Raw genomic sequence first — 23041 nt, forward strand, 5'->3', positions numbered from 1 at the left:
TTACAATATGACAGATCACAAAAGCTAACTGGTAATGTTGAAACAAACTGTAAATGGATAGTGATGATTTTCCAGTATGTGATAATATATTCCTAATTGAAGAAGAATCCTCTGATGGAAGAAATTGGTATATAAATTTTGAAATGAAATATCACATAATATTCTTCCCTAATGGCTTTTTTTAAAAAAAATCTTAAAATCTATCTATTGGATTAAGAGACAAAGCAGAATAATATTTGGCCCTAAGATTTAAGGTTTCAGTTTTAAATATAGAAATACATTAATAACAAATAGCTACACATAGTTCTCATACCTTACCAAAACAGTCTCACATAATTGCTGTTTGTTATCATAAGAGAAAAGAAAATGTAAATTTTTACTTTTCATTGAGCATTATGCAAACTGGCCTCATACTGCCTTGCAACTTATGTATATACATATTTGAAGGATAATTGTTTATTTTTTTTTCTATAGCAAATATGCCACTATAATGACTCCCTAAGTATAAGGAATATGGGAAAACAAGCCAACATTTTTCATTCTGCCATCATTTTCATTACCTACCAGAATTACAGATCAGATGCCATATATTCTATTTAATTAAAAGAAAGTATGTTGTTAGCTAAATTAATTTTTTTTTGTCTTTTTAAGGTCATGCCCGTGGCACATGTAAGTTCCTAGGCTAGGGGTCAAATCGGAGCTACAGCTGCTGGCCTACACCACAGCCACAGCAACGCAGAATCTGAGCTGCATCTGCGACCTACAACACAGCTCACAGCAATGCCAGATCCTTAACCACTGAGTGAGGCCAGGGATCAAACCATATCCTCATGGATACTGGTCAGGTTCTAAACTAACTTATATTCAATTCTTTGCGTGGGAATTGAATAGTGACCCTAAGAATGAGGATACTGAGTTTTTGGTCTATGCAGCTGACATATACTCACTGTTAAAATACATCTTATTAGCATAATATTGTTAAGAGTTTTTTTAAATGAAAAGCATGAGTATATGGAGATAAATATATATAGGTATAGTCAGCCTAGGTAAAATTTTCATTTCAATAGGAAATGAAAGCTCTGTAGACAACCTATATAGGGAGTTAGCAAACTTGCAAAAGCATTAGTAAACAAATGAGGCATAATAAAGACAATTCTGTAAGAATAAGATTATGAACAGGATTAGAAATAGACAGCCCTATCAGAAGTCATTTCTATTAAAGTGTATTTTCAACTGAGACAAGTATTTTCACACACCATCAGCTTGTATCTAAGTTGGATCCCGATTGGTTGACATTTTAATCATTCCTGGTAATGACCCCGTATTTCTACCCAAGCAATTAGGGAAACCATTCTTACACATATGAGAACTATTTCATCACAATGACCTCTAACATCCCAAGTATAATCCTTGAAAAAACCTGGAATCTAAATCTCCAACTTATTAACTAGAGTATATAGCTATAAATATGAGATATACAAAGAATCTCAAGGTACTTGATATGTTCATATGTGTGGAAGTTTAATAAGATGCAATAAACTTGATGAATCTCCTAAATCTTTTAAAATGTCTTATAAGATTGAACATTTAAAGTAATCTAAACACTATTTTCTCTCTAGAACATACCAATTTTTTAAAAAAAATTTTTTTGGAGTATAGTCGATTTGCAATGTCATATTAGTTTCAGGTGTATAGCAAAGTGGATCAGTCATGCATATAAATATATCCATTCTTTTGCCCATATAGGTTATAACAAACTACTGAGTAGATTTTCCTGTGCTGTAGAGTAGGTTCTTGTTAATCACCTATTTTATACAGTAGTGTGTATATGTTATTCCCACCCTCCCAGTTCTTCTCTCTCCTCTACCAGTTCACATATGGTAACCATAAGAATGACTTTGAAATCTGTGTGTTTCTATTTTATAAATAAATTCTTTTGTATCATTTTTATTAGAGCTCACATATAAGTGCTATCATAAGATATTTGTCTTTGTCTGAACTTACTTCACTCAGTAGGATAACCTCTAGGTCCATCCATGTTGCTGCTAATGGCATTATTCCATTCTTTTTATGGCAGAATAATATTATATTGTATATACACTCCACATCTTCTTTATCCATTCCTCTGTCCATGGACATTTAGGTTATTTTCATGTCTTGGTTATAGTAAATAATGCTACAGTGAACATTGGTGTGCATGTATCTTTTCAAATTATGGTTTTCTCCAGATAGATGCCCATGAGTGGGGTTGATGGATCATATGATAATTCCATATTTTGTCTTAAAGGAACTCCCATATCCTTCTCCACAGTGGTTGCACCAATTTATATTCCTACCAACAGTGTAGGAGGGCTCCCTTTTCTCCATACCCTCTCCAGCAATTACTATTGGGAGACTTTTTGATAATGGCCATTCTGACTGGTGTGAGGTGATACCTCATTACAGTTTTGAGTTTAATTAGGTCCCATTGGTTTATTCATGTTTTTCTTTTCATTATTCTAGGATGTGGTTCAAACAAGATATTGCTGTGATTTATGCTAAAGAGTGTTCTGTCTATGGGTTCCTCATTGAGTTTTACAGTATCTGCCCTTACACTTAGGTCTTTAATCCATTTTAAATTTATTTTTGTGTATGGTGTTATAAAATGTTCTGATCTCATTCTTTTACATGTAGCTGTCCAGTTTTCCCAGCACCACTATTAGAAAGAAGTTGTCTTTCCTTCACTGTATGTTCTTGCCTCCTTTGTCATAGATTAGTTGACCATAGGTGCTTGGGTTTATTTATGGACTTCCTATCCTGTTCCAGTGATCTGTATTTCTGTTTTTGCGGCACATACTCATTTTTGAACATTTCAGAATCTATCACATATAAAATTCATTACAAATAAAACATTGTCCATTTTGTTGGAACTTTCAGGATTTGTTTAAAAATTTCATCTTACTATTATCTATGTTGAATTCAAAGGGGATGAGTTAAGCATATGGGGTTTAATTGGAGCATAATAATATGTGTTGGAACTACCTCCTTATATCATCCACAGAAGCTAAATGGTGGAACAAAGAATCCATGAGGGTGGAGGTTAAAGACCTGTCTCTATAGTTGTTTTAAAAGCATTTACTTCCTATCACAAACTGTGTGTAACACAAGCCTTCATTCAATGAAGTACAGCTGTATAAACAGGGTACAGTAACTGGATCCTACTGCCTTCCCTCTGTCACTTTTCAGAATTCAGGAAAAGAAGAAGAAATACAGGACTTTTTTTCACAGTCTATATTCAGTTTACTTGAAGTAAATTATTTTAAAAGGGGATTATAAAGTACTTCTTATAGAAAATTATTCCAATACGTTTTTAGTGAATAAAATGTGGAAAAGTTATTAATACATTTACAAATATGATCATCTTCCCTAATACTTGAATTGAGGAGTTGTCTGCTCTAAAGAATAAAGACAAATGTTAAAGAGAGAACATTGAAATTATCACAATAAACTTATTTCTATGAAAGATTAATACAAAGTTGTTATTCATGAATTTTTTCTATAGGAAAATTATTGATTATATAAGCATATGGTATACTGTTATGGCTTTTCAATCATATTAGAAATAATCATGCTACTTCCAAGTGTCAAAATGTAGGTTTCTTTGAATATATTTTATTAATATATTGACCAATCATTCAATTTGTTTGGCCAAAATTTAATGTAATATGTGAGTTTGTGTATATGTTATATTGAGTTTGTTAACTTTTAAATTATGATATAACTTACATTAAAATCTACCCCTTTTGGTACTTATTTCCATGAGTTTTTACCAAAAAAATACAACTGTGGAATTACTATCACAATCAGAATATGGAACAGTTTTAATCATCCCCAAAAGATACTGAACCATTTCAATCACCCCCAAAAGTTCCTTGTTCCACTTTGTTTAAGACAGACCAAATCTAACATGCCTTCTTGATTCAGATTATGAGATTCTGGATTTTGAATTGATAATACAATGGGATGATGCTCTTGGGACACTGGGAGAGGTGAGTGTGTTTTTAGTATGAGAGGAATAAGAATCAGTGGGCTTCAGAGGGCTTCCAGCAGGAGGCAGCCTCTAAAATGGTCCTCAGTGGTTCTTGCTTGCTGGTATTCAGCCCCTTGTATAAACCCTCTCCTTGAGTGTGGGCTGGATTAATGCTTCCCTTCTAGTAAACATAATTATGGCAAAGCTGATGGGATGTCACTTCTGGTATTAGCTAAGGAAAAGAGTGTAGCTTATGTCTTGGGCATTTTCTCTTATTTGCTCACAAGCTTCTTCTGAGGACTGTTAGTTACCACGTTGTGAGCTGCCCTTTGGAGAAGTACATGTGGCAGGGAAGTAGGAGAGGCATCAGGTTAACCAGCTTACAAAGAACTAAGCTCCTCAACCCAAACTCCACAAGAAAGTGAATCCCTCCAACAATCACGTAAGTGAGTTTGGAAGCAGATCTTTCTCTAGTTGAGTCTTCAGATAAGACTGTAGACAGCAGAGAGCTTAACTGCAACCACATGAAAGAACTTAAGCCAGAAGCATTCATTTAAACTGTGCTCTGATTTCTGACCCACAGAAGTTGTGATATAAGCCACGGATATGTTACAAAGCACTAGACAATGAATACAGTAGTCAATCCCCCTTGATCTTATTTGCAGTCTGTAGCATTCACTGATTTGGTTTATTTTCTATGGTTTTGCCTTTTTGATAATGCCATATAAATAAATTATACAGTATTTACCTTTTGAGTCTCATTTCTTTCATTTAGCATAATGAATCAGATTCCTCCATTTTGCTGTGTTTATCAGTAGTCTGTTCACTTTTTTGCTGAGTAGTATTCCATTTGCATGGATGTTCCACAGTTTATGTTTTGTTTTGTTTTATTTTGATCCCGTCAGTAACTGAAGAACATTTCTGCTGTTTGGCAATTATAAAGCATCTATAATCTTTCCATTATAGTTTTCATGTGAACATAAGTTTCATTTCACTTTGGTAAATAACCAGGAGCAAGATTATTGAGCTGGATGGAATGTTTATATTAGGTTCCCAAGAAAATGTCAAAACATTTTTCAAAATGACTGTGACTTTTTGTATTACTACTAGAAGTATATGATTTAAATTTGCTCTATATCTTCTCCAGAACTTGACATTATTAATTTTATTTTTTATTTATCTTGATAGCATTCTAATAGAATATTTTTATCACATTGAAATTTTAATTTGCTTTGCTGTAATAGTGAATAAGAATGATTGCCTCTCCGTGTGCTTATTTGAAATTTATGTGTCTTCTTTGAACTAAGTATTCAAAATTAGTGCTCTTGGTTTAATTGGGTCATTTTCTTATTATTGAATTTTGAGATGTCTTTATACATTCTCTATGCATTTTCTCCTATTCTGAAGCTTGACTTTTATTTTTTAACAGGGTCTTATGAAGAATACTGTGTTTTACTCTTGATGAAATTCAATTTGTATACCTGAGAGTTTTATTAAAATATATTTTTATTGTATATAACAATGAAGAGATTGTTTCAAAGAAATTTTTCAGAATGATGAGAAATATGTAAGCCAAAAAAGTTTGTAATTTAGAGGCTAACAGGGTCTATATGTACTATACACCTAAAATATATCTCAAGAAGTCTCTTGTGTTTTATCTTGCCACCTATGAAACAGAGACAATTCTTTAGGTTGATCTGAGACATAGACACAGATCTATAAGGAAATTTCACAGCTATATGATAGTCATTTAATCTTCAGCAGTGGACAAGCCAGGAAGTCATGTGGCAGCCTGGTGGTGATGATGTTACCTTCCCTCATAATTTGGAAAACCTTCAAGTTATGAAGGAAAAAATGTTCAGGCATATTTTCAAAATGCTAGTGATGTCTGGCACCAAGTAAGGCATGTTAGTAACACTTTATGGAACATTAAGCATATTTTGTGGTGACTATGGAACATGAGAACTGCAAAGATTTTGTAAAGTTACTTAGTTCAAATTTGTATTTTATAAGCAATAAAAATGAAGTTGAAAGGGAGAGGGGAAAAAAGTTTCCTTAAAGGACCAAAAGCTTTTTAAAAATTTTCTCTCTCAGTGATTTATTTGACACAGGCACTCCCATCTTGGATTTTTACTTCTTCTTCAGAAATGGAGGTGACTGGGTCCAAGTATTATCTGGGACTTATTTCCAATAAGTAATATGACATATTTCCAATAAGTAAAGGACATTAAGGAACTCAACACACATTAATAAATGATGGTGCTAAACCTCTTGAATTAGAGCAGCTATTTATTGCCTTTTACAGAAATCTAACTCTATAAAGCACTATAGTTATCAATTTTTGAATGAAAACAATTGTTACTTTCAATTTGAAAATATCAGATAGAACTGAATCCTTTAAGAATTTGTTTTGTCTCTACCCAAGAGAAAAGCATGATTGATAAATGATTTCAAAAACATAACTGAACTACACAATCAAAAAATTAGTAACAGACTCAAACTGTCAAACACAGATCTAAATGGAAAATATAATAGATGGTGAATAACCATGAAAATACCCTCATTTATTTTCATATTCTTTACTCATTTAATGAATTAGCAACATCATCAATTTAGTCATCACAACTTCATTCACTTCCTATAGCAGCAAAACAAAGTGATGATAAAACTGATGATATTGCTAATTCATTCAGTGAGTGACTAGAGATTCTTATTCTTTATTATTATTTTTTTAATCTGTCTTTTGCCCATTTGATATCAAAACATAAATTACTAAGTCTAACTAAAAATGTCAAATCAATGAGAATAAAATTGATAAGTTGGCTGGACCTCCCCATTTTTATTCAACACATTGTGCATATGTCCAGATGTTCAGCATCATAGAAACCAGTCAACTAAAGGAGTGATCAAATCTTTCACTTTTTATCTGGACATTTGGCAACATGTAGATATTAACTCATCTCTCTAAAGGAGGCAACAAATGATATCTCTAAAATTGTCACAAACATTAAACTGTCTCTCTAATCTTTCTAGCAATCACAACTGTAATATTTTTTTAAAATAGATGTTCAAATGGAAGTTTCTATATACCATACCCATAGCATATGAAAGTTCCCAGGCTATGGGTGGAATCGAAGCTGCAGCTGCAGGCCTATGCCACAGCCACAGATAGCAACGTGGGGTCTGATCTGTATTTTGCAGCTCATGCCACATCTCACAGCAACACCAGATTCTTAACTTGTTGAGCAAGGCCAGGGATTGAACCCACATCCTCATGGATGCTAGTTGAGTATGTTACTGCTGAGCCACAAAGGGAACTTCTCAAGAGGAAGCTTTTAAAAATTAGCATGAAGAATTTTAAAAGGCCAGTTCTTCATTTATATCTTTATATTCTTTCAAAATTTAAACAAAACAAAGTAAAAGAAGATACAGCTTTCTAGTATGAAGTTAAAAAAAGAAGATAAGAATGTAAAGCATCTTTTCAGTCAAAACTTCCATTTCTATATAAGGCAAGAGAAAGAAAAATATAATGTTTATTCTGAGTTATTTGAGCAAAGTGCTAAAATCAGTTGAAGATATACTTATAAGAATGTTATTTCTAACTACCATATTCACTAACATTAAAAATTTTAAATGTGATTTTAAAATTTCAGGATTTTGACATGTCCCTATTATGGCAATGGTATTCTATTGATATTCCATGCTCCTGGGTTGGAAAAATTAGCATCGCAAAAATGGCCATACTACCCAAAGCCATCTACAGATTCAGTGAAATCCCCATTAAATTACCCATGATATTCTTCACAGAACTAGAACAAACAATCCAAAAATTTATATGGAACTATAAAAGACCCAGAATTGCCAAAGCAATCCCAAGAAATGAAAACCAAGCAGGAAGCATAACTCTCACAGATTTAGGCAATATTATAAAGCCACAGTAATCAAGACAGTATGGTGCTGGTACCAAAACAGATATGCAGACCAATGGAACAAAATAGAGAACCCAGAAATAAACCCAGACACCTATGGTTAATTAATCTTCGACAAAGGAGGCAAGAACGTAAAATGGGAAAAAGAAAGTCTTTTCAATAAGTGGTGCTGGAAAAACTGGACAAGTGCAAGTAAATCAATGAAACTGGAACAACCCTCACACAATGCACAAAAATAAACTCCAAATGGCTCAAAGACTTAAATGTAAGACAAGATACCATCAAACTTCTAGAAGGAAACCTAGGCAAAACATTCTCTGACATCAACCTTATGAATATTTTCTCAGGTCAGTCTCCCAAAGCAACAGAAATAAAAGCAAAAATAAACCAATGGACCTAAGTAAACTGACAAGCTTTTGCACAGTAAAGGAAACCAAAAAGAAAACACAAAGACAACTTACAGAATGGGAGAAAATAGTTTCAAAAGATGCAACTGGCAAGGGCTTAATCTCTAAAATAAACAAACAACTTATACAACTCACCAGCAAAAAAGCCAACAACCCAATTAAAAAATGGGCAAAAGACCTGAAGAGACATTTCTCCAAAGAAGATATACAGATGGCCAACAGGCACATGAAAAAATGCTCAATGTCACTAATTATTAGAGAAATGTGAATCAAAACTACTATGAGGTACTACCTCACACCAGTCAGAATGGCCATCATTAACAACTCAATGAACAATAAATGCTGGAGAGGGTGTGGAGAAAACGGTACCCTCCTACACTGTTGGTGGGAATGTAAATTGGTGCTACCACTGTGGAGAACAGTATGGAGGTACCTTAGAAAACTATACATAGAACTACCATGTGACCCAGCAATCCCACTCCTGGGCATATATCTGGACAAAACATTCTTTGAAAAATATCCATGTTCATTGCAACAGTATTCACAATAGTTAAGATATGGAAACAACCTAAATGTCTACGACAGATGAATGGATTAAGAATATGTGATATATATACACGATAGAATATGACTCAGTCATAAAAAACAACAAAATAATGCCATTTGTAGCAACATGGATGGAGCTAGAGACTCTCATACTAAGCGAAGTTAAGTTAGAAAGATAAAGACAAATACCCATATGATACCACTTATATCTGGAATCTAATATACAACACAAATGAACATTTTCACAGAAAAGAAAAACATGGACTTAGAGAACAGACTGTGGTTGTGAGGGGGAGGGGGAGGGAGTGGGATGGACTGGGAACTTGGGTTTAATAGATACACTATTGCATCTGGAGTGGATAAGCAATGAGATCCTGCTATATAGCACAGGGAACTATATCTAGTCATTTGTGATGGAACACAATGGAAGATAATGTGAGAAAAAGAATGTATATATGTGGGGGGGGGTGTGTGTGAGAGAGAGAGATTGGGTTACTTTACTGTGTAGTAGAAAATTGACAGAACACTGTAAACCAACTATAATGGAAAAAATAAAAATCATTTTAAAAGTCCATTTAGGGAAGTCCAAAACTTAAGATTATATTTAACGAGATCTTAATTTAAATTGTTTTTACTCTCTCTCATTCTTTTAGTACCTATGTCTTCCCTCACTTCATTCTATTGAAAGGCTTGCCTTGCTTTGGGGCAGGTATGTGTAAGAGGGCTGGGAATGTTGCCTATTTTATTAGTAGCATCTGACACCCCAGTCACATTTCCATGTTCCTCTGTGAGGTCCCACTGTTTTCTCAACATATTTCTTGCTCTTATATTCCACTCCTTTAATCACCACTCTGCTTTGGAAAGCTCAAGTCTGACTATTTGTTGTCCTCACAATGCAGAGGAATCTAAACTTTTCTTCAGCAAAGACCCACCATTTTGTTAGTTATGTATTATTTTATTTCTATCTTTACTACCTGAACACATAAAGAATAGGAAACTTTTTCTTTCGGCCTTACCAGATCAAGGAGTAAGAACTTTTAGAAAACTTTAGTGGAACTGTGAGCTCTCCTTGACAGAGAGGAGAGAGGCTATAGGACCACGTTCTGTTCCACAGGGAGTGAGATTACCATCTCTGGATCAAAGTCCCTATAATAGAAAGGGGTATTAGGAATAGGAAGGAAAGTGGAATGATAGAAAGAAAGGAGCCTATGCTAGAAAATGGGGTGAGCCCTGAAAATTTTATCACTCCCAATCTCTCTCCACGCTTTACCATCTTTAATATTCCAGGTTATAGCCCTTGTCCAAAATCAGAAAACACCAAACCAGCCATATATCAAAATGAAATGTCTACTTCTCTCATCCTAGGTCAGGCAGGTGGAAGACATAGTGAGAAGGGGCTCCTCATCCCACCTCAAAGATATAGATGTTCTTTGGCTTTCTAGGTGGAAAAAGAAGCTCCCTCCTAAAATATCACTTCACATGGTAATCACGTCCTATAGAACAGTCTTTCAGTTTTATGATGAATTTTATGTCTTTACATAGGCAGCTCCAAGAACCTATGTTCAAAAGGATGCATTTTTTTTTAATGGAAAAAAAGGTACCTTGTTGCTAAGAGTCAGTTTGCACCCAAGATTTCAAAATATTGCTTACTCGTATGAGGAAATTGTTCATATACATGTTTTGGGAATTGAAAAAGAGGAAGAATAAAAGTGACTCTATGAAGAGAAAAAAAAATCTGGTACCGCTTCAACATAATTTATATACACAGGCACATACAGACATGTACTATACATCTGTGTGTATGCATACTTATGTATATTTAAGTAGACAGATGTAAAGTACACATAGTTTCACATTACATTCCACTCTTAGGTACACAGACATGCAGAATGGTGCTAATGGTTCACTGATAGAGTAGAAGAAATCAGAGTGCATTTTTATTTATTCTAGTCTAGTCTAGTCTAGTCTAGTCTAGTCTATTCTATTCTATTCCATTCTATTTGCTTTTTAGGGCCGCACCCGAGCCATATGGAGGTTTCCAGGCTGTGGGTCAAATCAGAGCTACAGCTTCCAGCCTACACCACAGCCACAGCAATGCCATATCTGAGCCGAGTCTGCAACCTACACCACAGCTCACGGCAACACCAGATCCTTAACCTGCTAAGCAAGGCCAGGGATTGAAACAGAAACTTCATGGTTCCTAGTCGGTTTGTTTCCACTGAGCCACGACGGGAACTCCAGAGTGCATTCTTACATGTGAAAGCAGAGAGAGTTTCACTTTGTAGCCATCATTGAGAGCAGACTAACCTTTATTGTGTGTTCTCAACCCATATATTCTCTGCAACTCTTCCAAGCCATGAAATAAACTGGTTGCCTACTAGCTTAGGAATAAAAGGGTAATTTTTGATTTCACAGTCCACTCTATTAGAAGGTTATATGCAAGGCCGTCTGAAAGGAACGCTGCAAATAAGACAGTTGGATGTCATGCACACTCCTCCTTCTCTAAGCTCCATTATTCTTCATTTAGCTCCTTCTGCTCCTAGTCATTTTGTGTGTTGATATATGCCAAGACTAAATTTTCACTTACATTTCTCCTCTTCCTGTTTAAGTTTATATTACCTTGGCCTCAGGCTATGGGCCAAGCAATCTGCTAAAGAATCCTGATTATATCACTGCTGATGCATGAAAAGAGCTCTTCCTCACTCAGGAGAAAAAGTGTTACTGAACTAAAGTATTAAGTGGCTTGACCACTAAACTTTTGAGAAATACAACTGATTCTTGAAGAGATTTTTTTGGCTAAGGGAAATCCCTATACATTTCAACTGTGTGGAAAGCTAGTTGTGTTTATAGGAAAACTATCCCTCTCTGAAAAGTTGGCAGAATGAGATTAAAAATCCTTTGAAATAAAGGTTCTAAGTATTACATTTTAAAATAATTACAAATTTGACAATTTTTATATGTCATGAAGATCACATAGCCATTTAATTAAACCAAATTCTAGTGCAGGTGGGTCCTGGTTATCATCAGCCTCAGTAGCAACATGGCTTAGATTTGGGGAGCTTTTAGTGATTTTATCATGAGACCTACAATATATTCAGATTCTAAAGAATCCACATACATTACATAGACTAAAAGCAAGAAATCTTACAGAGAATTTAATGACATATATTTGGCATTCATAATGACCCAACTAGCACAATTCGGGGGCAGAAGTCGTGGGAGAAGATCTGTCTTTTTGTCAATAGAGCTAGTTAGAATTAGCAAGCCCTCCTACGACAGTCCTTCTGTGCAGCATGCTCGCCTGTGGTGAGACACAATGAACTTCTGTTGTATTATGTTTGTAATAATGATTTCCCTAATTTGTCTCTACAAGTCATGGAATCTAAGAACAAATAACCTCCAAAGTTTGAAAGGACAGCAACTTAAGGAAGTGAACAGGAAAGCAGAAAAACCAGGAATTGTCAGAAAAAGATAGGAGCAGGGGAAAATGGCACTAAAACTACTGGTTAGAAAGTGGCTACAATCTGTTTTATCCTCCCTCTAAAAAGCACCATGATTGGAAGCAGACTACCCCTGTCTACAGCAACAAAAACCTACCAGGATCTCTACCAATAATAAGGGCTTTTATTGATCTTATCAGTAGCCTTTGTGTTTTGAAACTAATTTTTACTGCTTCATAGCAAATGAGTTAAAAGCTTGCAAAAACACTGAATTGTCATAAAAGTAATGGTGTCCAATGAAGGTCCTAGAGTGAAGCAGAACTGGATATCACAATAGGAACAGGTCAGTCTACTCTTTATAAATGGCTTCTTTCAGTCTATCCTTTGTGTGTGCTTCTAGAGTTGTCACTGGTCTTTGAGGAAGCAATCTGCACCTGATAGATTTCATTTTTCATTTTGTACATTTGGGAACTGTTGTTCTTCACTCTATTATTGCTGTTTTGGTTAACACTTCTTAGAACTGTTATATTGGGAGTTCCCATTGTGGTTCATTGGGTTAAGAATTTGACTAGTATATCCGTGAGGTCACAGGTTTGATCCCTGACCTTACTTGATGAATTAAGGATCAGGTGTTGCTGCAAGCTGCTGCATAGGTTGCAGATGTGGCTTGGATCTAGTGTTGCTGTGGCTGTGGCATAGGCTGGCAGCTGCAGGTCTGATTTGACCCCTATCCTGGGAACCTCCATACACAGGTGAGGCTCTAAAAAGAAAAAAAAAAAAAAAAGAACTGTTATTTTGTTACTTTGATGAGTTATTTTACCCTTTCCTCTAATCTCTGCAAAGTAAATGTATGTCTAAAATCTGAATATATGTGCAGTTTTAAAACAGAAGCTATCAAGGGCTACCATGTCTCACTACTACTAAAGCAAGAAGTCTCATGGAATATTCATTGGCCATTGAGAGATATCCCCTATAATTCTAATAGAGGAAACCACATATCCTACCCCCTAGATCCCCAACACTGTTACATCACCTTCAAATCCAAATACTGTTTATTAAATGAATTCATTGTTTTCTACTCACGATTCCTCTTTCTGCTTCTGATCTTGTAATATGACTATTGTACTTTTGATCATTGCTTTTTTCTCCCTCCAGCCCCCATCAAGAGGCCACAAGTGGCTTCCATCAATTCAAATAATCACCTGACATTTTCCTTTCCTACACCATACCTGCAGTGCGAGATTAAGGCCTCATTGCCTCAATGCAATCAGCAAATAGTTACAGCATGATTGTCTATGTGTACTCTACCCTTATATCACTCACAGTCTAATGCAGGCCAGCAACGGCCATCACAGGCCAAAGCCCAGCCCACAAACTACTTTGTGCACCAAAAAGCTAAGAGTGTTTTTTACAATTTTAAATGATTGTAGTAAAATCAGTAGAGTAACCATTTGTGACACATGAATAGTACATGAAAAAATATGTATCTTCCACTTTTTATTTCTCATGTACCCTCCATTTCTGGGATTCTTAAAAACCTACAGTACCTTCATGGTCCCCTGTCTTCGTGTGACTAGTCAAAATTTTCTTCATCTTTCAAGAGTCATTTATTCATATGTCATTTTATTTGGGGAATCATATTTAGCCCTCCTAGCTACAAGTATTATACAATCCTTATTACTCCTAGGCCTCTAATATCACAAATACTCTGCTATTTTGCATCCTCCCCTATTTTATGAGCTCCTTAATGAGAGGGATTAATTTGCCCATCTTTATATTTTCTACAACACCTACTATTGTCTTTGTATAGTAGGTCACTAATACATTTTCTTGATTAAGCCTATGCTTATCAAATAAATTTGGTTCATTTGAATAATCTAAAATCAAATAAATAACTACTGATTTTACTTGCTAAATACAGGTATTTTCATTAGTAAAATCAATGCTTTTATATTTTTTTCCTTTTCCTTTACACTGATTCCATCTCACTATTTTCAGTCCTATCTAAACATTTCACTTTGTAAAACATGATCCCTTGGCCTTCCATTTCCTTAATTTGTTTTTATCTCAAACATCTTAAAAGAGCAAATTATTTATTTACCTTCCATTCATTCTTAAGCTCAATGTCAATATCACTTAGTTCTCTCCAAAGTCATTATTGGCCTCTTTCTTGCCAAAACTAAAGACCTCTTTTTAGTTGTCAGACTATTTGAACTTTCTGAAACATCTAACCAGTGCTTCTGTCTTGAAAATCTTTTCTTTGGGTTTTAGTAACACCCCTTGCCTCCAGTTTTCCTCCTTCTTCATTCACCTGGGTGCATTTCCCGACTTCTTCATGATTCCCAACTGTCTTAAAAAATCCAACTCTTGTTTTTCTGTGCTCCTCACTCTCACTGGTTCTCATGGTATGCTACTAGCTAAAATGCCTTCAATAATCACTTATCCAAAAGCTGATGGCTCCCAAATACTTCAATCTTCAGGTTTCCATTGACTACTGGGTCTGAATTCCTTTTGGTTATATTATATATACTGTGCCCTAAGTCTATCTCATGATCTTACTTTCTGTCCAATGTCATCTTCTCTTTAACAGCATTAACATCATCTTAACCACCCAGGCATGGCAGGTAACAGCCAGGGAAGGTCTCAAAGCCAGGAAAAAAACACTAGCTCTTAGTGCTTTTTCATATCCTTCTGACATTTCTTTTGGTATTTATGCAGTGCTTAGCATATAATCAGGACAAAGTTCAGTATCTCTGAATTAATAATTTTTAAAATGATTTTATATCAGCTTGTTATATTTTCTTTTTTCTTTTTCTTTTTAGGGCCATACCTGCGGTATATGGAAATTCCCAGGCAAGGGGTTATATAGGCGCTATAGCTGCAGGTTTATACTACAGCCACAGCAATGCCAGCTTCAAGCCACATCTGCAACCTATACCACACCTTGAGGCAATGTCAGATCCTTAACCCACTGAGTGAGGCCAGGGATCAAACCCACATCCTCAAGGATACTAATCAGGATCTCTTTATTTTTGGCTTTTATGGTGCATCCATGGCATATGCAAGTTCCCAGGCTAGGGGTTGAATCAGAGCTGCAGCTGCCAGCCTAAGCCACAGCCACAGCAACACCAGATCAGAGCCAAATCTGCAACCTACACTGTAGCTCCCAGCAACACCCAATCCTTAACCCACTGAGTGGGGCCAGGGTTGGAACCCACATCCTCATGGGTACTAGTTGGGTTCATTACCACTGAGACACAACGTGAACTCCACTAGTCGGGTTCTTAACCTACAGAGCCACAACGGGAATTTTGTGATACTGCCTTCTAATACATTGCAGCCAAAAGGCCTAAAATTTGGTTTTTATATACGTGTGTGTGAGTGGGTCAATTTGCTGTACAGTAGAAAACTGACAGAACACTGTAAAACAACTATAATAAAATCAGAAAAATCATTTTAAAAAACCCAGAAAACAAAGGAAACAAAAGAAAGAAAGAAAAGAAAACAGAAATACTATTTATGAAATAGGTGGTAGTGAATATAACTGTTGCGATAGGAGCTCAATTGCCTTAGGTTTTGTTTTGTTTAGAGTGCCTAGGTTTTAAAGAGAGAGAAAGATCTCAAAAAGGAAGAAACACAGGTTACAGAGTATGATGCTTAGGTTCTAATCCCAATTTCACCACCTAGTTGCAATCTTGGGCAAATATTTTGCCTTGGTTTCTGCTCCTGTAAAATGCCGTAATAATACTGATAAATACTTTCCTTCATGAGGCTACAGTGAGAAATCAATGAAGACATGTCTTGTAAACTGTAAGAAAGTAAATGTTATTTATTTACATTGAAAAAATAAAATAAAATGAAATAAAATTTGGTTTTATTACTAAGAGCAACAACCATATGAGAAACTAAAAAGAGAAATGTGGAATGTCAAAGGTAACATGGAAAAATATTATTATTTGTGAAAGTCAATAATAAAATATAAGAGATTCTTTCCTCAAAGACTTGCCATTCTAGAGAAATCCGTAAGGAACAGTATATGAAGAAAGTAAAAAACCATTTGGCACAAACTCTGAAATAATGAGATAGTTTTATACTAAAGAAAAATTTCCTCTAGCTCTACGAAGTGTTCTAAATATTATTATATTGTGTATTGCTGGCCCTCTAGTACTAAATTTAGAACATCAAACTTGAAACCCATCCACCTGGATGTTGTTTCCATATTTCTCAACTATTTGCAATTAAGTCATGACTAGATCTATCTCACCTGCCATTATTAAGCTTACCATATCATAAAATTAATCTTTACTTGAACATGCATATTTTTGATACACTTAAGAGATTGGGAGAATTTGAAAGTGATACAGCCCTTCAGTATTACCTTCTTTACAGAAGACTCAACTATTAAAAAACACAAAAACAAGTAATAAATATGGCTACATGAAACTCCCTAAAATTTTTTAAATCCCCAAATGGAAAACAAATTGTCTAAACTCAAGGGCTATCCATGTGGTTCTGTTGCTGTGTAACCCCCGCTTGCTGATAAAATCCAAAGGATGTTAAGGCTTCCATCTTCTCCCTCTCTCTCTCTTCTGCCATTCCAAATATGTGTGGTTTTTCTGTGAACTAAAAATAATCCTACCCCATCAGATACAAAGGACCAGATTTTTTGTTGTTGAAAAAAATATTCTTCCCTAGGAGGACCATTGCATTCCAGTGTAATTTTGAAAATGAGTTGTTGGAAATGTTTTACAGTGTGATTAGTATCCAGAGCATTGTTTTAAAGTTATTTTGCAAGCATTGAAGAACAATTAAATTGGTTCCAAGTAAAAGGTCATGAAGCAAAATATCAAATTTTAAGGCATATATTGAACATTTCTCAGCGCAAACATTCAAGAGTCCACAATTACTTGCCTTGTTCTATAAGTTTTGCAGTGCAGTTTGAATTTGAGCAGCTACAAATCTATTAGTAGATTATAGGACAAATTCATGTAGGTCAAAACATTGATTTGAACACATTTCACCTAGTAATTCTCTCTTTTCTTGTGATCAAATTGTCTGAAACCTTGTCAAGTGACCAAAAAAAGAAAAAAAAAAAGTTCTCCTGGTGTTGCATGCAGAGTTGCAAAATGTGATTTTCTATAATGATGTCACGTTTGATGCTACAGACCATGTGAAATAGATTAACTGTGACCAAATTAACATTCTTTTGTAAGGCCAGCTGATATGCACATGTAAAACATGAAACACACTCATACTCTGAGATGCAATTAAATGATTCTCAAACACTATGGCGTAAATAATTTAAGCTTCATATCTACCTAGAAAGTAGACATTGCTTTTTGTTTCTTTAAACAATCATCATGATGACCTAAGTAATTTCAGTACATTTTCATCCTTGAGAAACTTACTAGGAAATGCTTTAGTGACACTTTTTTTTGGATGGATAATGCCTCGTTTGTTCTTTTTAAAGAGTTCTTATGTTCATGTGTTTTCTGCTGTCTTTAGGGAAGATTGATGTTTGGTGTCACTGCTAGGAAGTGCAAACTGTTCAGCCTCACTGCAATCTATGTCCTCATCCTCTTGCTCCCCAGGATACCACATACTTTGGCAGCCAACGTTCAGAAGGGAAGTGCTTTAATGGTAACAAGCAAATGCCAGTGAAACCTTTCCCACAATGCTCAGAACTTTTTGGTTGGAGGCTGAGGAACCAAATGGTAGCACTGAAGGGAATAAATGATGACATTAGCTGAAGGAGTGCTGTTTATCTAACTAATGCTAAAAGAGATTCAAAATTTCCTCTATCATTAAACTTTTCACCAAAATATCATCCTCATGATAGCCTGGAGAATCTGGATCTGTTTAAGGATGATTTGACCCTCTTTTTTTCGGACATAAGAGTTTAGTGATCAATTGTGTTAATAATAGCAATTGTCAGTGTGCTTTTTAGAAGTCATTTCCACAGTATAACCTGTTCCAGCTATACTTCCACCCCTACGGAGAGTTGAGCAATAGGAGGGAACTCTTTGCAATGCAAGTAAAATGAAAGGAATTTATATAAGATGACATGAAACAGGTGTTTGAGACACACTGAGCTCCTCAGTGGGGGGAAAAATGTGCTCTTGTGGAAGCGATATGTTCAGAAGCTGTGTGATGGTGGCAAAGCCATTTAAATTTAAAGTCTGCAATGTTCTCATCTCAATGAGGGAGTTAAGGTATTAATTTACATGAAGAACAACGTGACTACCTTCACAATATCAAGCAGAAATACAACGTGGGTTTTTCTTTCTTACAGATGAGTTGGATTTTAATTGGTAAATAAATGTTTCTCATTTGATTGCCTCAGACAACAAATGTAGTCAAAACCACCAGACCCAGTGAAAACTACCCACATGGTGATCTGACCTATCACTTTGGTCTTGTTATCTTCATGCTTTAAGCAAATTACCTAATTCTTTGAACCATCCAATGAAATAGACATTCAGTCATTTTCAAGTAAAACAATTAAGCATAAAAACTCAAATCGATCTAAACAGCCATGAGTGGTTTCTCTAGTAGTTTAGATTGGGTTTCGTCTATTTGTTTTAGTTTTTGCCTAGGTCACTGCCAAGACTTTATCAAATATTACTGAAATTCTACCAGTTCTTTTATGTTGCTTTTGAAATAGGGACAACAAAAAGCAACCATAAAAAGAGGAGAGGGTACTAAAGACTTAAAAATGATTCTTGGAAGCAATTCTAAGGAGAGGTGAAAGTAGCTCAATGAAAAAGTCTACAAACAATAAGTGCTGGAGAGGGTGTGGAGAAAAAGGAACCCTAGTACACTGTTGATGGGATTGTAAATTGGTGCAACCACTGTGGAAAACAATATGGAGATTCCTCAGAAAACTGAAAATAGAACTACCATTTGATCCAGCAATCCCACTCCTGGACATCTATCCAGAGAAAACCACGACTCGCAAAGACACATGTACTCCAATGTTCATTGCAGCACTCTATAAAATAGCCAAGACATGGAAACAACCTAAATGTCCATCAACAGAGGAGTGATCAAAAAGATGTGGTACATATACACAATGGAATATTACTCAGCCATCAAAAGAACGAAATACCAGCATTTTTAGCAACATGGATGGACCTAGAAACTATCATGCTAAGTGAAGTCAGCCATACAATGAGACACCAGCATCAAATGCTTTCACTGACATGTGGAATCTGAAAAAAGGACAGATTAAACTTCTTTGCAGAACAGATGCTGACTCACAGACATTGAAAAACTTACGGTCTCTGGCAAAGGCAGTTTTGGGGGTGGGGGGATGTGATGGGGCTGTGGGATGGAAATCCTGTGAAATAGGATTTTTATGATCATTATGCAACTACAGATGTGATAAATTCATTTGAGTAATAAAAAAAAAGGTAGCTCGATGGAGAACAGAAAGATAACATACACTGAAGAGTGAAAATGTGTCAAGTTCTAGGCAGATACTTGAGATTATTCTTGCTAATCTTAACGAGTTAGCTCTTATTTTCGTGTTATTTTAAAGAAAAGGAAATTGAGGAAACAACTTTTCGAGGTCACAGCTACAAAGAATCTCAATCTAGACCTATGTGGCCCCAGAGTCCAGTCCGCTTTTTCATGTGCTCTAACATGGATGCCTGCCCACAATTCTGCATGAGATGGAAGGTACAGTGAGTGCCTACTTTCAAAATTTTGTTCTTTAGATGAAACGATAAGAGACTTTCATATGAAAAAGTAAATATTAGAAAATAGTAAAGCAATGGTGCTAGAATAGTTGTGTAAACATTAGAGATCAGGGAAAGATAGCATAGCTGTGACCTGATTGGCAAGGTTATATCCTCAGAAAAGGTTAGAGTAGTTCTGCCTCAGTGTTAAAATGCTAATTTCTAGAAGGCTGGAGTTAAGCACATTAAGAATGTAGCTTTACACACACACACACACACACACACACACACACACACAATGCATTATATATATGTAATGCAAAATAATTGTCAGAGTATCCTTTCCTTTAACACAAATTAAAAACACTGATGTTGAGATTAACTCAACTGATTTATATTTTTTACTTTTACAAAGTACTACTTGGTTTAACAATCATTTCATGTGTATTTTTAGGAGTAATGTTCAAAGTGGAGATACAAAATATAAACAATTTAATAATGTTCCATTTAGCAAAAGGAAAAATGGAATTCAAATATCACTTGTTTTAAATAAAGAAGGACCACTTAACACTTAATCACATCTTAAAAGCCCCTTTTCTCAAATTTTACAATAAATAGTTCTGAGACACACACACTTAAATGAATTTTTGCTCATCTCTTTTTCCAATTTAATTTAAATATGAAGTTTAATTTTTCTTTGAAAGCATCAGTAAGGTTTTTGTAAAATATCACAAATGATTTCTATAATATCAACTAAACATTTAAAATTTCTATTTTAGTTAAATTTATTGAAAATACTAATTTTTCCTCAAAATTTTTGTGCTAGTGCCTTGAAATTTTATCAAAAACATTTATTTAATGATATTTTTAAAGAAAGAAAAGAAAAGAAAAAGTCCTTCTACAGATTTCAAAGTAAACATTTACATAAAGAGATTACTCATCTTGGTTAGCCTATTCCCAAACACACACACACACACACACACACACACACACACACATCCAAAGTGCCTGATATTATCATCCATGAATAAAGCTGATGGATCCTTGTCCTTTTTAGCAATAATATGTGCTCCTAGAAATAAAATACCCATCAGTGTACGCTACTTTCTTTGGTTTTACTGAAAGGATTGTTGCTGGACAATTCACGGTCTTTTAATAGAACAGACCCATTTGACAATTTTTTTAAAATTTTATTTGAAAAGTATATTTAGGAGTTCCCATTGTGGCATGGTGGAAGCGAATCCGACTAGGAAGCATGAGCTTGCAGGTTCGATCCCAGCCCTCGCTCAGTGGATTAAAGATCTGGTGTTGCTACGGCTGTGGTGTGGGCTGGCAGCTGTAGCTCAGAATAGACCCCTAGTCTGGAAACCTCCATATGTCGTGGGTATGGCCCTAAAAAGACAAAATATATATTTAGGAATCAGAACATGAAATACAAAAAAATCAAATGAAAACTTTTCTGCAATACTTTTGAAGGGGCAAAAATAACTCTGAACAAAAATTTAAAAAAAAAACCTTTAACAGATAGTTAACTACTATGTTAATTGTTTTATTACAGTGTTTTCCTGCAGTGAGAAATGAAGCTAAATGTGATAGGGAAATTGTTTAGCCTTCCATTTTATTATGAAAGATAAAAACTTCAGCAAAGCATATTTCCATCCTCTCATTACTTTTTATACAGCATCTAACCTGGGCTGATATAGCCTCTTCATTAGGGAAAGCAAATAATTATGTGGAGGGTTACAGACATTTTTTTTAATAGAAAATAAACCTGATCTCATATAAAATTATTTTCCCTGTAATGGAAGCTATAAGGCTCAAAAAAGACAATGTTTATAATGTATTGCCTATATTTTAACAAGATAAGGTTGATTCAAATAATCTTTCTATAATAAGACATGAGTTAGTTCTGAGTAATTAAATATTTCTGCCTAACAGAGAAACCTGACTCATGAAACACCATTTTCAAAGAACTGGACTAATGAAAATTGGCCACATGAAACTACACTGATATAATTAAAACTTTCTCTGTTATTTCAAAAAGTACATATAATATTGAAGTATCTTAGAACCATGTCACACTCCAGCAATGTTGGATGGTACATGTGCAGACAATGTGTAGTGAGAGGCCCAAGGGCTACAGAGATCTTCAGATATTGCCTTTAGTTTGATAACATTATCTGTTATTATAATGTGTTGATTGGCTATGGGGTTTTTCACCCATAGTTGAAAGAAAAGGAAACACTGACCTAAGTGTTCCCCAAGGACTTCCCAGAGACCTCTCCTTGCGATATACCATTGACCTCTGGGTGCTGTGTTCTTAGAGATGATTATAAGGGACCATTTCACTTTCAAAAGGGATACTTGAACATAGTAACACTATAAAATAAAATAAAGATTTTTCTAGTCATGCAAGTAGTGCAATATTTTAAATGCTTCAAATTCTAATATAAACTAATGCAGATCATTACATTATTATATTCTATTCCTTAAACATGTTTGACTTCAGTTTCTTTATTAGAGGAACAATGACATCCTGACAAATTTTGTAGAAGAGGATTATATTAGTAGGACTTACATTTCCTCACACAAACGCTCTTATGCTAGGAATAGGCTGGCTTCTATTTGATACGGTAAAAATGGTCAAACAGTGGCTGGTAATAGCACTAACCAGTAAAAATGACATTTATTTAAGAAATTGGAAATATGAGCAAAGTGATAAAGGAAAAGAGATAAAGAAAAGAAGGAAAAAAGAGAGAGAAGGAAAGCAGAAATAAAAAAGAAAAAGAAAGGAGGGAACAAGATAGAGAGGGAAGGAGGAAAGGAATGAAGAGAGGGAAGGAGGGGTAGATCGGGAGAAGGAGAGTAAAAATATTTTATAACTTGATAATAGCCAAATGTTAAATGTTATTACATCATATGTTGTTATCCAGGAACTAGAATCTTGACTTCAAATTTTTATTATCACTTAAAAGTTAATACTTTACTTAATTCTGTACATGAACCTCATAGCTTACTTTTGCCGTATAAA

General features: G+C 35.0%; 1 protein-coding gene across 1 annotated transcript in view; it reads right to left on the reverse strand.

Annotated features, from left to right (window-relative positions):
• AGMO (alkylglycerol monooxygenase) overlaps window positions 1-23041 on the reverse strand; it is a 196456-nt gene that overhangs the window by 83288 nt on the left and 90127 nt on the right. The window lies entirely within an intron of this gene.

Source organism: Phacochoerus africanus, chromosome 11 (genome assembly GCF_016906955.1).
Source record: "Phacochoerus africanus isolate WHEZ1 chromosome 11, ROS_Pafr_v1, whole genome shotgun sequence".
NCBI classification, from domain to species: domain Eukaryota; kingdom Metazoa; phylum Chordata; class Mammalia; order Artiodactyla; family Suidae; genus Phacochoerus; species Phacochoerus africanus.